Here is an 11,956-nt window from a genome sequence, read left to right on the forward strand (position 1 = left end):
CTTTACGTTTTTCGTTAATTACGACACCTGTTGACGACAACTGTACACATGGGTGGCAAATTGAACATGTTTCTTCCAAATGATCTCAAAACATTAATATTTCCATCTCAAAACGTTAATATTTTCCTTTCTATTTCCTTTTCGATAACGTTAAAAATAGCATTCTTACAATAAAATTCGCATATTTCAAAATGTTAAAGCAAATAACGATAAACCTTTCTTCTTACAAGTAAATGCTTAAAACTAAAAATAAACAAAAGGAACGATTGCTAACATCGTAACATACAAGTTAGAGCAAGAAATCGTATAAAAAAACACGAATATTAAAGAATCGTTAGATTTCAAACGCCTTAAGGCAGATAAAGCACAATTCCACCCCCCCCCCTTTCCCCAGCCATTTCGGCACAGTTGTGTGACTGTCCCCTCCCCCTGTATTCCTCCCAACTCAAGCCCTACTCTAACAGTACCCCTCCCACTCCCTGACCACTCCCTCGTTGTACAGCAGCTTTTATCTTTAGCATGAAAGACAATTATATTTCCATTTTCTCGAAATCCCTTTATTATCCTTTCCTTTGTGAGACTAGTTTCATGGTGATGCAATTCTTGATATTCTAGAGCTAAATCGTAAAAATAAGAAATACCGTATTACAGGTTAACTCAGCCAATTTATAAATGACAAGCAAGCTAAATATATATTTTTTAAATGGCTGTTTTTCTTTTCTTTAAATACAGTTTGATTAATGTAACGTTTTAATAAGTTGCAACAATTCAATTCTTATGTTAACTTAAAGGAATTTTTATGTTAACGCTTCCCTCTCTAAAACCTTAAAACCAAGTTTTTAAATATATAAATGCTTTTGTCACTAAAACGTCTTGTCTTTATCACTTGTCAAAAAATATCTCGAACATCATTTTTCATTGAGGTAAACGCTTCTTTCCACCACTAAAGCTAGCCAGAGTGGACCAAGGCCGAAAGACCCGACCAGACAACTTGACTTCTATCACGTTGTCTAACATACACAATCTCCTTGCGAAAATTCGTTGCAATCACAATGAATGTTTTTTTAAAGTTAGTCAAATTGCTATATGACCCAGCTTCCCAGAGGCTTGAGTGAAGGATAAGCTACATTGGCCGGACAACATGGAGGAAACTTGGTAAAAACTTGCTTTGATTCATGATCACATCTAATAGTTACCATTCATTTTTCCCAACACCAAACATTCATTTCCATCATTATCCGTAATTAATCTTTCACCTGCACCATCAATCCAAACCATTCTTATTATTCATTCATCATTCACATGATTTAACGCCATCCTTTAAAACTGATTGTAATTATTAACATCACTCACAAATTATTAATACCTTCAACTATTCAACTTTTTTAATCATCAAATCATTATGCTAACTAAGGTGTTGTCTTAATCATGTATATTCAATTATTTAATCTCTTCATTTTCGCCCATGCCGTCCATTCATCTTTTGGGGCTAATCATGGATTTCTGTCTGTTTCATGCATGGTCATCACTTTCATGCATATTCATCAAGATTTCAAGCATATGCACCGATTCCTGTCCATTTCATGAACATTTAATCGATTCAGTTCATGCACATTCATCGATCCTTGTCAATTCTATGCATATTCAACAATTTCTGCCAATTTCATGCTTATTGATCAATTTCATGCATATCCATCGATTCCTGTCAATTTCATGCATCTTCATCGATTTCTGTTCATTTCATCCATATTCATCAATTTCTGTCAATTATATGCATATTCATCAATTTCATGGATATTCATCAGTTTTATGCATATTCATCAATTCCTATCAATTTCATGTTTATTCATCGATTTCATCCATATTAATCGATTTTATGCATATTCATCGATTCCTGTCTATTTCATGTTTATTCATTAATTCATATCAATTCTATGCATATTCATCAATTCATATCAATTATATGCATATTCATCAGTTTTATCCATATTCATCATTTCTTATCAATTTCATGTTTATTCATCGATTTCATCCATATTAATCCATTTGATGCATATTCATCGATTCCTGTCAATTCATGCATATTGATCAGTTTTATACATATTCATCAATTCCTATCAATTTGATGCATATTCATCAGTTCCTGTCAATATCATGCATATTCATCGATTCCTGTCCATTTTATGCATATTCATCGATTCCTGTCAATTTTATGCATAATTATCAATATCATGCATATTCATCGATTCCTGTCAATTTTATGCATAATTATCAATTCCATGCTTATTCATAGATTCCTGTCCATTTCATGCATATTCATCAATTCCTGTCAATTTTATGCATAATTATCAATATCATGCATATTCATCGATTCCTGTCAATTTTATGCATAATTAACTATATCATACATAATTATCAATTTCATGCATATTCATCCATTTTATGCATATTCATCCATTTTATGCATATTCATCCATTCCTGTCAATTTTATGCATAATTATCAATATCATGCATATTCATCGATTCCTGTCAATTTTATGCATAATTATCAATTCCATGCTTATTCATAGATTCCTGTCCATTTCATGCATATTCATCAATTCCTGTCAATTTTATGCATAATTATCAATGTCATGCATATTCATCAATTTCTTTCAATTTCATGCATAATTATCAATTTCATGCATATTCATCGATTTCTGTCCATTTTATGCATATTCATCAATATCATGCATATTCATCAGTTTTATGCATATTCATCAATTTCTATCAATTTTATGCATATTCATCAATTCCTATCCATTTCATGCATATTCATCAGTTCCTGTCAATATCATGCATAATTATCGATATCATGCATATTCATCAGTTTTATGCAAATTCATCGATTCCTCTCCATTTCATGCATATTCATCAGTTTTATACATATTCATCGATTCCTGTCAATTCATGCATATTCATCAATTGTATGCAAATTCATCGATTCCTCTCCATTTCATGCATATTCATCAATTTCATGCATATTCACCGATTCCTGTCCATTTCATGCATATTCATCAATTCCTGTCAATATCATGCATATTCATCGATTCCTGTCAATTCCTGCATATTCATCAACTGTATATTCATCAACTGTATGCAAATTCATCGATTCCTCTCCATTTCATGCATATTCATCAGTTTTATACATATTCATCGATTCCTGTCAATTCATGCATATTCATCGATTCCTGCCAATTTTATGCATAATTATCAGTTCCTGTCAATATCCTGCATATTCATAGATTTCATGCGTATTTATCGATTCCTGCCAATGGTATGCATATTCATCGAGTCCTGTCCATTTCATGTATATTCATCGAGATTTCATGCATATGCATCAATTCCTTTCAATTTTATGCATAATTATCAATATCATGCATATTCATCATTTGTATGCATATTCATCAATTCCAGTCGATTTCATGCACATTCATCCAGATTTCGTGCATATTCTTCGTTTCCAGGCATATTCATTGATTCCTGTCCTTTCATGCATATTCATTGATTCCTGTCCTTTCATGCATATTCATTGATTCCTATCCACCAGATTAAAAAGGCTCTTGCCTCCTCCCCCCAGGTCACAATAAGCAGAAACTACAGTTTTTCAAGTGCTTCAATTTTTATTCTGTCATTTTACAAAATATATTTTTTCCCATCTCTGTCAACCTATTTCATATAAAAAGGACCATTTTTACGTTTTTACAGTCTCGTCACCAGAGACAAATGAAATTCTTGTAAGAATTACGTAATAAGATCAATTAACTCCTAATGCTCGTGTTAACTTTTCTGAAAAAAGTTTATTCACTTACGTACCAAAGTAAGGCGATTTGGGAAAAAACCCCAATGAATTACGTATATTGTCTCTTGAACGAATATTGTGGAATAGTCAACGGACGGTCTTTGATTTTTTCTTGATGTACATTTCGGAGATTACCGAATTGTTCAGGTAATCGTCCGAGTAACAAAGAAAGTTCTTTCCTAAAATTACTGTAACAAGTTAACATGATCAAGAAATAGTCAACAATAAAAATGTTTTTGCTAATGCACTTTGCATCAGTAAAAGCTCTTTTGAAGCAAATCAAAAGAATTTATTACGATAGTAACCATAGCTTGGTTTAAAGAAACGAATTTATATTAATTGCCGAAAATACTATCCTCATTGATAAAACGCCCGTAAAACAAGCAAACATTTTTCCGGTTTCTGTTTAGTCACGCTAGTAAGCGAATTTTGCATCAATAGGTCAAATTCTCGTTTCCGACGATTGAAATGATTCACACTAATCTGAAAATCGGGCAGGACAAGTTCCCGTTTGAGAAAAATAGAAGTTACTCCATTACACACGAAAAGCAAATGGCAAAGTCAAGAAACTCTGTCTGCCAATTGGCGTTTACAAGTTCCAAACTGAATTTCTGTAATTTAAAAGTGAAAGATGTTATAAACTGATGAAGTTTAACCAGGGTTGCAACGATTCACCAAGGTATCGTGCATTGCGATATTTCTTCCCATACTACGAAAATCAATAGCGTTTGAACACGATATTGCGATACCTCAATAACATTCTTCCTCCACATTTCAGACAAAAATCTTTCAATTATGCTTCTTTCTGAAATATGCTATGCATATAGCACAGAAATACTTAATATAAATTGTCCACGTATCGCACATCGTTTGGCAGGCCTTGAATCGAGATATGTACACTAATGTATCGTATCGTGAGGAAGGTAAAGATGCAACCCTAGTCTTAAAGTGCCTATCACCTCAACACACTTTTCCACTGTATTTATTCTCCGAAATCGTCCCAAATACATCGTGTTATTTTCTGAACCTTTTGATTGAAATTTGTTCAATAACCGAGCAATGAAGGGCCATGGGTTCAATACCGAGTTGACATCACAGACTGCTTTGCATTGAGATAATTATTTAAAAACAAATTGCAAATTAATTTGTGACGTCAACCCGGTATCGGACCCATTCCTCTTCATTGCTCGGTTATGGTTATGGATCTTTCCAAGCCAATTAAAAAGTGACATTTCCATCAGAAGGTTCTGAAAACAAAACGATGTATTTGGGACGATTTCGGCGCATAAAATAAAGTGGAAAAGAGTGTTAAGGTGATATGCACTCTAACTTCCTCCATCCAAAAATACCATTAGGTACAACGAATAGTGCTAAACCTTCGCACAGGCAAACCAACCCGAGTCATCCAAACCACACCCATTTCCACAATTATCTCGATTAACTGTGGTTCTCAACCGAGTTTTCTCTGTCCACTGGTGGAGGCACGTTGGATATGGTGCTGGGATTGGAGGAACCCATTGTAAGGTATCCAGCCACACCTGCAGTACCCGTCAGGTAGCCGGCCACAGAGGGTTTGTCCGAAATGAAGAGATCATGTTTCTGGTCTCTGTAAGAGGCCAACACTGAAGAAGCTTCTAGAATTTTGTTGATCTGAGAATGAACAGAATAATACACCTAATTAAAAAAAATGCCAACTAGTATAATATCCTTTTATCTTTGTGCTAATTAACCTCACTAAACTCGTGATTTGTTTTCAATTTTAAACATTATAATAAGGCCAATAGACCACTTTCATAAATGGCGACCGATTTGATATTCTATTGTTTTTATGTTAATTGGACCTACTGGCCTCATTTTGGTTAACATATTCTTTTGAATTTTGCGCATTGCAGCGAGGCTAGAAAGGCTTATCAGCATTAAAACAAAAGAACATTTTATCGGGCCGCCATTATGAAAATGGTCTATAAGTTTGATTAACAGAAGTATAACAAAATGATATTGCTGCCATTTTACATTTGCGCTCTATAAGCTATTGAAAAAATTAACTAATAGGCCTTATCACGGTTTTGACCGCCATTTCGACGGGTAGGCAAAGCGCAAAGAACTTGTAGTGTTTATATGGGGATCCGATGTCAAATAACTTTCGTTAAACGCTAGTTCTCAAAAATTTATGAATTGAGAACTGAAGGTACAGGGCAAAAGATTATACAGACCAAATTTTTGGCACTAACCTTTTACAGAAGTTGCCCAGCAGCCTTTTCAAATTTTCGATATATTTGTCTGTATTTTTTTCCCCCGAATTTTCGGTAACAATTACAGACAAATGTGTGGAAATCGAAAACGCTACCACGCAGCTTTTAACGAAGGCTAGTCCCTAAAAATTGGTCTGAATAATCCTTTACCCTGTACATTCAGTTCGCGATTCATAATTTTTTTTAGAACTAGTGTTTAACGAAAATTATTTGACATCGGATACCCATACAAACACTACAAATTATTTACGCTTTGCCTACCCGTCAAAATGACGGTCAAAACCGTGATAAGACCTATTTAAGGTGGCTCCATCCGCCTTTATATAATAATGCACGAATTTTGATTCGCTCCCACCTATGATCTATTAGAAGACAGACGCATAGCTGACGTCATCATCAAAAACGTTTGATTCTGTATTACATAAAACAAATAATGTGGTAAGAACATCAGTGACATGACGCGATAGGTTTTGTTCTTAACACATTTTGAAGTCATCCGTGATCTATTACTGAACAGACACACGGCAATAAGCAATCTGTTTCACGACGTGAAGGTCACGTGGGGAACGTGAGCAGTTTCGTTGTACAATTTACGCGCCGAACAACGTAAAATAAGCGCTAAATGATTAGAAAAGCACAGTAACATTTTCAAATGACGTTCTCGAAGCCGTCGTTGTTGTCATTGCTTACGCTTTCTAATAATCGTCTTTTTACCTCCATTCCATGCGTCAGATCTCGTAACATGGCCTTCAGAGCTTTGTCAATCTGCGCCTTCGTCGCTGCTTGGTTCTCCACTTTCAATGTTCCGTTCAACAGACCAAGAAGATACTGGACCAGCTCAAATTGAAGAGCCTGAAAAAGAGAAAGCAGTAGAGATGCATCGCTAACGTAATCGCCAATTGCCTTGCCTCCCAGAACAAGCTTAAGTATATTGCGAGTTGTTCGACATCTGTGGCTGACAGGAATGAAATTAAACGAAATTAAAATGTCTCTGACTTATTCCAATAGACCACTTTCGATATATTAAAATTCATGAAGGGGGTAGTTTCTAAAGAAACTGTGGTGCAGCGTCGGTGGGGAAGTAGTGTACAAAAATTTGGTTTTATCAACGGAGTTGATAATGTAAATTGGCCACGGTACAGAGATTCTAAAAGCTGACGTTTCGAGCGTTAGCCCTTCGTCAGAGCGATTCGACGGGCTAACGCTCGAAACGTCAGCTTTTAGAATCTCTGTATGGTGGCCAATTTTCATTATCAACTCCGTTGATAAAACCAAATTTTTGTATATTAAAATTCAGCTTGGCAGCGAGGCCTAGAGGACACAAACAAAGGAAACTGAATGAACATGTTTACTCATTTCTTTTGCTTGTGTCCTCTAAGCCTCATTATCAAGCTGAATTTTGATATATCGAAAGTGGTGTATTGCCGTAGACACGTTGCTTAACCTCTCTTCTTATAGACTTATTTACTCGGTGTTAAATATTACCATTTTCTCTTGGTATGGTATTAGTCTTTATTATATGAACGGGAGTGCTTTACCGGGAACTAAAACACTCGTAGGGCCAATACGACCACTATATCCAGGAACCGAGTGACGTATTTTTCGTGTTTAACGCGAGTGGTCATATTGAGCAACGACGAAACGATTCCCGCCATTTTTTTGCCTTTTTTGTTTGAATTGAAACCCAGTATTTGTATTCAAGCCTGCTCTTCAACCTTAACCCTGTATCAGATTTATTCCAAATAATAAAAAGAAAATTACACGTTAGCTCGAACATATGAATTTTATGTTCTCGTCGCAAGAACAATAGGGAGCTTAAGCACGCGCGTTTTTGAGACCCGGACGGCAACCGGAAGAGAAAATTTTGCGTGCCAGAACAGTGCCTCCTAGATTTTTATACTAATTATCTCTAATGGAGCAAAGATACTTAGCAATGTAAATGTGGTTGTGTGAAGACAAGTTAAAATGGAAAACAGCTCACTTCCGGTTGCCGCCCGCGTCTCAAAAGCGTCGCGTGCTCAAGCTCCCTAATATCTCACGAGTGAGCGCGTCTCGCCACTGTGTAATATCCTCTATATCTTGTCCATTTGTCTTATTTTCACTAGCCTTTGTATAGTATCTATATCATCGATAAGGGACTGATCTTCAAAAATAAAAACAATACCTATGATACGAGCTGTGTATGGCTCTTTCCAAATATTTTATAAAGTCCTTCACAAGCCGCCCCCACTACATCGGGTCTGGTATCCATAGCCTTGATCACGTGACTGATACAGTCGTTAACTTGTGCCATGCTCCGAACACAGATCTGCAAAAAGGTGGACAAGTAAAGCTGAATAATAAGGGCTTCATGGTACTAGGCATACATGCCACAATGCGTCATAAGGTGTCTCTTAAAGCCTAAGAACTTCATGTCACTTTGCTACACCAAAGTAGCGTAAATTTCATTATGTGGCTGTATTGTATCTGTCTTTGCCTTATTAATCAATGAGTTGCGAATTTTAAGCTGGTTGAAGCATTCATCTCTGATGACTCGCGCATCCATGGAAAATCCGAGAGTACTTGTTTGTAATCTATAGGCCACTTTCGAAAATACCATAACACTATTTGTTTGCCCTACAAAAGTTTGCATACCCATTGTTATAAATTTCTCTTTGGACCATTTTAAGTCTCAAGCGAAAATAAAAACAATGCTTATGCAAACGTATTGGAGGGCAATCAAAGAGTATTATGGCATTTTTGAAAGTGGCCTATTTTCAATGAAACGGGTAAAAAGACAGTGACACTTTGTCAGGCTTACCTCATTACTGAAAAGACTATGAACAACGAAACTTCAAGGTTGAAATTTCAACCACGTTGACAAAAACATAAAGTTTGAAGTTGCTCTGGTATTGAGAAATTTGAATGAAGCTTAAAATGTTTCCACACTCCTGTATAATGTCCGCATCAGATCCTATGTTATCGCAAGTGTCCTTTTATAGACCACTTTCAAAATGGCGTCCACCTTTACATTCTTTTTAAATTCTTTTGAAATTTGCTTGTCGTAGTGCAATCTCGTCCCCAGAGCCCGCTTTTCTTTTGGTCAGCACCAAGAACACGGACTCGGGCCGCTTCCAAGGCAGAAGTCCGCAAATCACGGACTTCCGGCTCGTCTACACTCGCTTAGAAATTTCAAAAAACACTGGTTGTCAACGGTTACAAAAATGGACCTTCACTATGACTGCACATAAATAGAAAGTGACCAGAGTCTGTGTTCTTGGTGCTGACCAAAAGAAAAGCGGACTCTGGGGACGCGATTGGTCATAACGAGGCTACAAAAGCTTATTGGCATTAAAACAAAAGAACATTTTATTTGGCTGCTATTATGAAAGAGGTCTATAAGTTCACCAATTTCCTGATTTTGAACAATCTGACAGCCTTACCTCATTAGCAGAAAGAATATGAACAACTTGAACAGCGGACTTAATGGCTCCATCATTTGAAGAACTCATAGATTTTATGTTAGGGATATGTCCAAGGCCGGGAACCTGAAGGTACAGAAAAGCTCTATTAATTCAACATTCTCTCAGCAACCCAAGGAAACACAAAAGTAAATGCGCTTTACATGAAACGCTGGATTTGCGCGTCAGTTCAAATCTCGCTCTCCCCATTCGTTGAATTTAAGAAACGGCAACTGCTACGGCAACGACAACGCCAGAGAAAAACTAAGGAGAAATGGTCGTGCCGCACACACTGCATGCAATTTAGTACCTCTGCAAAACAAAAGAACCAAATTTACGGTTTTAAGGTGGCTCCAACCGGTGTCAAGAATTTGGAGGGGATGTCTTATTACAAGGATTTACTCAACGCACTGTTTCACCTGACGGCAATGTTATGGTACCATATGAAACCCCAATAATTGGTTAAAACGATGAACATATTAATGTGACGTAATAAATTACCATGGAAACAAAATAACCATCTACAACGCCCTATATTTCGTGTCGTGACCCCCATTTCTTATTGCTGAAAAGTGATTAGAAGGCTAAGATGAAACTCTCTGCAAAATTCTGGAGCGGATTAGAGCCACCTTAAAATTTTCCAATTGTGAAGGTTGCTATGAATCTGCTCCAGAGAATCTTTTTAAATTTTGCAGAGTTTTATGTTATAACTGTCATCACTCTCCAGCCAAAAAAAAAAGGAGGGGGGGGGGGGGGGCGAGTTTGTGTTTGAGATACAAGTGCTTAAACACAAAATATAGGGCGTTTTTAGATGGTTCTTTTCTTGTTAAGCACTTATTGGTGTTTCATATGGTATCATAACATTGCCGTTAAGTGAAACAATTGGGTAGATTTAATCCTTCCAAACAGAACAATTTATTGAAAGAGTGAAAACTACAATCCTAGACAAAACTGTTGGGAAGGTTAGCACTTTTGAAGTCTTCATTGCTTCTCTCCCCTCCCCCCTCCTTCAATGTTGTGCAAAACTGAATGGTTTCAGTGGAAAATTGTTGACTTACCTTCCAACATTGAATAGGGGGGAGGGGGGCTATGTAAGAGAAAGTGAAACTATTTCTTTTGAGCTTTAACGGAAGCAGGTTGAAATACAGCTCTGGTGTGGTTCATTTACATAACCTTCCCAACTACTTTTGTCTATGATTGTCTGAAAATTCTGGGCGTGGTCTTAAATTGGAAAGACGACTTTTTTCTTAGCGTTTATGGTGCCTTTGAAAAACAAACACAATTAAATCTTGCTTTAACATTTAACTGTTTTTGGCCATGTTATCGTGAATTTTAGGCGTTGATCTGGTTAAAAATAAGGCACGTTTTCAACTTCATACATGTGTTACCACGTCATGTTGCATCAGTGTCTCAATGGTATTAAATTGTAGAGCAAATAACATGATGAAAATTCCTTAGGTAAATGAACAGAAAGACTAAATGATGGTTAATTAAAGCCAAAAAGCTGGTCTTGAAAGGGCAAACGAGTTCACGGACTAAACTCTTACAATGGCGAACGTCAGTTGCACTTTGCCAAGTTGAGAGCAGCGCCTTTTAAAAACGTCATGTGTGCATTTCAAACAGAGTCACATTAAATAAGTAAATTAACAGTGATTACTTTTTTTGCACCGGTAGCGTGAGTAGGATGGCCTGTCAATCATTGACCTATTTTGGGAACAGTAAACATGTATGTGAACATTACTCCATGACATTACTCCATAAGAAAATGCGAAATATATGCCCAATGAATGTGATATTTTGCAACAATAACGTAGTTATATGTAAAGCATACTGGAATACTTACACTGTATTTCTGATTATAGACAAAAGTTATTGTATCTACTTATTTTCAACATTACTCCATTGAAACCATGTATACACAAAGGTTAATTAGATGCATTATTTCAATTTAAGCTCTCTTTATGGAGTAATGTTGCAGTTTACCTAAATTAAAGCTGAAATGACCGTGCTAAGTCCTACTACTATTTCCTTTGAAACCCTTTACACTCCAGTTTCAATAATTTATCTGTAGCTGTGCTGTAAAGGCATTATTTTAGGCTTCGAAAATGGAGTAATGTTGGGAGTGATGTCGGGAGTAATGTAAGTGCTCTCGCACTGCTCGCACCATTTCTTGCTAAATCGATCGAAATAAAACAGTTTTTGGCATTCTTCCAACGTCCTCCAAAAAGAAAGCTATCTTTTAACGAATATGAAACATCAAACAACAAAAATGTATTTTTTATGGCATTCTTAGTAAACAATTTCCCAACAGAACGGATTTAGGAGTAACGTTGTGAAGCGTCACGCTAGTCTGAAATCCAAATCATAAAACGATGATTTTAACCAAATTTCAGTATTGTGAGATTTTATTCATGCATCGGAA

General features: G+C 36.2%; 1 pseudogene; it reads right to left on the bottom strand.

The window, feature by feature from the left end:
• Window positions 1-3,643: 3,643 nt before the first annotated feature.
• The window catches only part of LOC138049388 (dnaJ homolog subfamily C member 13-like), an 84,891-nt pseudogene continuing 76,578 nt past the window's right edge, over window positions 3,644-11,956 (bottom strand).

The sequence above is a fragment of the Montipora capricornis genome, chromosome 5, assembly GCF_036669925.1.
Source record: "Montipora capricornis isolate CH-2021 chromosome 5, ASM3666992v2, whole genome shotgun sequence".
Classification (NCBI taxonomy): domain Eukaryota; kingdom Metazoa; phylum Cnidaria; class Anthozoa; order Scleractinia; family Acroporidae; genus Montipora; species Montipora capricornis.